The following is a 6,460-nucleotide window of genomic DNA, read 5'->3' as shown; positions in this document are numbered from 1 at the left end:
TTATTAGATTATTATTGTAATAAAAATACAATTATTGCATGTTAATTTTTTGACACATCAAAACAAAAACAAAAGCAAAGTGACCAGCTGGCATTTGACATCACAACAGATCCAAGATGGCCGATCAGCGGAACTTGTTTACGTAAAGTCATCAGCCGGGTGACGTCACAGTGGATGCTCGGGGGCACAATATGCCCTATAACCGAAAGAATTACTGACGTGGTCTGTGGTTATGTATTACTCTTTGATTCTCTCTCTACATTAAAGTAGTCCATCTTCACAGAGTGGAGACATTACTTTCCTTTTGAGATAGGTAAGTTCGAATAATCAAAATATCTAAAAATTTAGACTCATTACTTATTGTTTAAAAAAAACATGGCAGCAGCACAAAAATGTTTTCTTTACAATCACAGTACTTGATAGATGTTGTCTCATACAAGTGGTTTGTAGAACTAGTACAACAGGTGTCCAGGAGCACCCTGGACATAGGAGATTAACGTGGGAAAATGGTTTTGATTTTTGTTCAAGTTTTGTTTTCAAGTCATTGTTGCTGATACGGTTGCTCGACAACCGCTTAAGCTGGATTTATATAAACTCTGTTGTTCCCGTTGCTCGTAATTCGTTGTTCGTGATTGGCGCTGTTCCGAAAATAACACATAGGGATTCGCACGCATACATTTATAAACCTCGGTTATCGCGTTGCTCGTAGTTTCCATTGTTGCTGGCCGTTATTCTCTGATGTTCCCATTTAACCAAATTTTATTTCTGTTGCTCGTGATTCGCGATTCAACCAATGAGAGTGCTTAAACAGATCAGATAATATTGACATTTCTAACGCCAACACAAAATTATTAAAAGGCACGTTCCAGTCATTCGACCGTTTTCTTGGCTTGGCTTGGTTATCTGTGCGTTTTTTTGTTGTGTTGCGTCGTTTTGTGTTGTGTTTGAGATAGACATGGAGGAATCGCAAGGAGAAAGTGAAGTAGGAGTAGGGTTGTCTGTAGAGACGGAGGAACTGCTTATAGACCTGATTCAAAACTATGAATACCTGTACAACTTGGCCCACAAGGACTACAAAAATAATATAAAAAAGGAAGCCGCATGGGCTGACATGGCGGCTGCCTTAAAAATATCAGGTATCTTGTTTGAGATGCGTTTTTATTATCCAATTATTACCATTATACCGTTCTTTTTTTAGTAAAAGACCTACGAAACAAGTTTACCCGCGAGAAACGAGAAGGGCCTAAGTCGGGAGCTTCGGCAGAAGTGAAGTGGCCATTATATAAAAAAATGATGTTTTTTGAAAAGTGCCACCGACCAAGAAAGTAAGTTTAGATAATGATGTTGCATAATTCAATGAAGTACATGGCACTACATGGGTATGTCATTCAAACAGAACTCATACGACTACCCCACTCCCAACTACGTCAATAACAAGACCGCTTTCGGCAGCGTCATCACTTGCCTCAGTATCTTCGCCAGGGTCCATATGGGACACTATGGAGGTGCTGTTGTCGCCTGAGGCTTCCACTAGCAAACATTTAGAAGAAGAGACAGTTACAACACATGATCCAATAATAGATCCTGTAGAAACACCACGATCTGGTAATAAATGATTAGTATTTTTTAAATATTTTCGACGACGACCTTAATCTGTCCCATTTTCAGAAAAAAAAAAGGAAAAAATCTAGTCAACAACCCATTGTTGAGGCCACAGAGTTGCTCTCCGTTGCCTGAACTATATCGGAGCAGATGAAGGTTCCGCACAGCGAGAATAAATCATGTACTGACCACATCTGCGCTGTTTTGAATAATTTGCCACCAGAAGTTGCAAAAGAAAAAAGGAAAAAACTCTTAATGATTTTGTATGAAGACTAGAATAAGCTAGTTTAAGTTTTTTAGTCAAAAATTATTAACAGCTTACTTATGAAACTGTCTATATAGTATTTATTTCACAATGTATTGTAAAATCAAACCCAAACGGATTTATAATAATGGTTATTTTTAACCTCAATGTTTTTTTAGGAACTTCACAAGTTAACCAAAATATAGAAGTCATAGATGTAGAAGTCTCCAACACTCAAATTATGGACAAATTAATTAGCATTGAGAACACATTAAAATTCGTATTAATGCGTTTAAACGCATTAGAAATTTCGAATAAGCAGGTTCCAGAAAATAACATAATGGAATTGTCGCTGCCAATAAAACTACCTGTATCTTCAATAACTCTCCTTTTAGAAGCAGAACATGAGATAATAAAAACGGAAGAGAATAAAAAGCAAATGGTAGGTAACATCGAATTTACAATGAAAGTTTGTGGCAGTATGTTATCACTTGTAAACATTTCAGATGCATAAGTTCCTGCAAGTATCGGGAAAAAACGCAGCCGATTTCACTAGAAGAGGATTAGCGACCATTTTTACCAATGAATTGGCGGTTCAGTGTTCTTGGACAGGCCAAAAAAATAATTTCAGAGTAAAAGACTCTGAATTTGTTCGGATATTAAAAGGCAATTTTTTTTTGTATAAATGTATTAAGTTTTACATTTATTATGTATCTACTTCACAGAAGCCGTACAGCACGTATTCAAGTCAGCCACGGATAAAGAGATTGAAACGTATATGATGGATTGGTTCCGACATGGGAATCAAAGATTGAAAAGGTCCTTAAATTAATTTCATCGCGTTCAGAGCAGTCATAAATAAGAAATCGAAATTTCAAATTGATATTTTTAAATGGATTATTTAATGCAATACATTAATAAAATATATGTTAAACTTTCAGGTGAACAAGATTTATCATTAGGTTAGGCGTAGTTATTTTTTATTATTATACTCATTAGATATATGATATACTAAATATAAGTTAAGTATACAGGGTGTCCCGTGACTCTACCGACAATACCTTTGCCATGTCTAGGTGTTCTATGAGTCATTCTGATGACAAAAGGTCAGAGCCACTATACTTATAGGTAAATTCTTTTTTGCTTTGGAAAAATTAGATATGCAACAAACAACTTTTACTATTCATTATTAGGCTTTTCATATTTTCTTGAATATCTCTGATACAAAAACGAATTGACCTATGGTTGCTATAATTTTGTTCATCAGAATAACTCTTTAGAACCCTTTGTCTTGGTATACCTTTGTCTGTCGAGTCACGGGACACCCTGTATATTTGTAGTTAGTAAAAGTTAAGATTTGTTTTTATTTAGAATCTGTTCATTAGTTTATTTTAGATGTATTTTTTAAATACATATTTTTTTCCCTGCATTTTATATGCAAATAATGTGAAATACTAAAAGATCTGTTTTAACAGGAATATGTTTTATTATACCATAAATAATAATTTAAAATTAGTGGTTTAATAATATTTTTTATACCTTTACTGCTACGGCACTAAGTCGTATTCGTAAGGCAGAACCATTTTGTTGAACGCTCTCGACAAGGATTTTGATGAATCAAAACTTTTTACTTTACGTTTAACTTAATGTTATTTACCTGAAAGTAACTTTTATTTGGTTGGTTTGGATTTTCATAAAAGACTTATTTTTAAACTTTAAGATCTGTTATAGGTATATGCCAGTGCAGAAAGGAGATTTATTTATTCATGTGCAGAGTTACTTTTCATAATGTGACAAGCTGTGGTGCCTTTATTTTCGAGTATAGAATAAAATTTCTTATATAAAAGTTATAGGTATTTTGAATACATGCTGTCTGACAAAAACACCAAGAACAATGAAATTAACAAAATCTACATTTTTAAATGACACTGGAAAATCTTATTACATAAATAAACCGCTTTCCTGCATTTCTTCCGTTTCAAAGACGAAAATGTCAGTGCTTTACCTATGTATTTTTGAAATGACACAATGCAGCCAATTTATTTATGTAAAATATATGCAGAGTGTTCGTTTGGAAAAACGTATATTCAGGCGAATTTCTTGATTTGCCATCTACGTTTATTTTTTTATTGACAGCACGTATAAAATATTTATGCAAATATCTTAACTTTTGTATAAGTTTTTTTTCTAAATTGAAAAATAAATAATAAACAACCTCAGCTTGTCACATTAGAAACTAACCCTATAGAAATGGAAACGATGCTGGAACGATTTTTACACCAGCATGTGTCGATACTGGTTAGACACAGTTTCGGTTTAATGTCGTAGCCAAAACGAAAATGTTCTATAAAGAATCGTTAGGAAAACGTCCTAGATCAAACATAACCGTTTTATAATCGGTTGTACATTTGTAAGTTGACACAGGTTTGTTGCAGATTCGTAACGGTCAAAACTAAAAAGGAACATTTTTAACGTAACAGGGAGAATGTTGAGTTGCGGGACATATAACGAACGTTTTAACTTAAAAAAGATGTAAATGTGTCAAATAAATAACGAAACAAAGAAACATAGAAACTAAATTGTATTGAAACAACGACGTTATTTTGTTTAGTGGGTAATCTAATAATAAATATTGATAAAAAAGTGGAATCAGCTGGGTTTACTTGACCCTGCCGGCTGCCCCCCTGAACGGTGTTATTTAATTTATTATTATTGTAACATTTGTTCCTGTATAGCTGTGATTAATAATTTATTGATGGGTAACCAAATTAGAGTCTGACAAATGGGTAAGAAAATCTACTTTTACGTTAATTTATTGTTATAATGTGTTATGTTTATAGATTTAAAAACTAAAAGTTCTCCGATGACGGAAGAACAAAAGTGAATTATGATGGAATTTATAAAGAAAACCCCAATTTTACAAACCGGAAAACTATGGTGTGAATTAACAGATATTCTGAGTTCTGTCCCAGTGTCACGTAAGGAATGGAAGGATTGGAGAAAAGCAAGTAAAAATTTATATAATTTTTCTAAAAAAGCCATAAAAATCAAATACAACTTTTTGTTGTGCTTAATCAAATTACCCACCACAGCAGGGTACTACGTTGTGATACAAGGTGTTTTATATTCAACATATGTTTATGCAAAAAACAAACTACGTCACTGGATCCTACGGAAAAATATCTATAAGAATCCGTTTTCACCTCTTCAAAAAGTTTAAAGATATCTGAGGGTACCTCAACAATGATATTTTTCAATTTTCTCCTGTATCTTAACAACGAAATGGGTTATGACAATTCTGCTGACGCCATGTTAAATTTCACAAAAAAGTAACACACTGTCGCAAAAACTGCAACCCCGTATCTTTAAAAATAAGTGAGATACCTTACAAAAGTGTCGAAAATGGGACACCCTGTACACCAACATTCCTTTAGCTATGCGATTAATCGATTCAGATACTCACTTAGTAGGTACGGTACGGAAAAAACGATGTGGTTTGCCAAAAGCAGTTGTATTAAAGAAACTTCAAAAAGGTCAAATATTTGCGCAGCAGAGTAGGGAGGGTCTAATTTTTATAAATTGGAAAGACAACATAAATGTTTTTATGCTGTCAAGTAAACATACTGACAAAATGATCGAGGTGAGGGGCACAATAGGGGTAAAACTAAAACCTGAAGCTGTTTGGGATTATATCAGGGCTAACGAATCTGTCGATCTATCTGATAAGATAGTCGCCTTCGAGTTACTTTTGATCACATCTATGGCGAACGCATACATATATGTTGTACAAACAAAATGAACAAGAAACCATCTCGATCACAGATTTCAAAAAATCCGTCATACAATATTTGACATCTAATAAGCTTCAAACTGAAATTTTATAAAAAGGCGTAGTAGCAAAGAAAAGAAGTTTTACTCAAAGAGATTAATCGCAAGGAAGGTACAAAATAAAACAATGTGTAAACTTTTGAGTGTAAAAAAGTGTTTCAAGAATTATATGACCATTTATATTATTTTATCATTATAATATTGTTCTTCAGATGTTGCACCGTCAGCATTTACTGTAATCTATATAAATGATGCAGTGCAGCATTACATTTTAGTCATAATTTCTGTCTTAACCAGTGCGGTAATACACATATTGCTTTTCGTAATTTCGAGTTTTATTTTTAAAAACGCTAGTTACCGAAAAGTAAATAAAATTGGCGCAGTCGGTAGGATTCCTTTCAGAGTACGGTTATTTTGTGTCGGAGTGCAACGATAGTTTTGTGCTGTGTTGTGTTCGGAATTTATCCATCTTGGATTGCGGAGTGACCTGTGCCTTCTGTTTCAACAGTTAAGAAAGGAATCACCCTTGTGATTACCCCTGCGGAGAGATAGCTTGTGACTCCTGGCAACATCGCTCTTGGTCAACCATAACGAGATAGCCAGCCTGGACAAATTGGCCTATGCTAGTGTCCACTGCAACCAACCTAGGGAGTGTATCTTCTTAGCGACGTCCCGTTGACACAGGAAGAAGACTTGAAATCAATCCGTGAGTTGATTGTTTCTTATAGTTGTACAACCTGTTATTTAGGAAGTGAATTTAAATGTTTTAATGAGCAAATTTAAAGC

Source organism: Ips typographus, linkage group LG15 (genome assembly GCF_016097725.1).
Source record: "Ips typographus isolate SLU linkage group LG15, UJ_Ityp_2.0, whole genome shotgun sequence".
Taxonomy (NCBI): domain Eukaryota; kingdom Metazoa; phylum Arthropoda; class Insecta; order Coleoptera; family Curculionidae; genus Ips; species Ips typographus.
Note: the sequence above shows the minus strand (reverse complement) of the source record.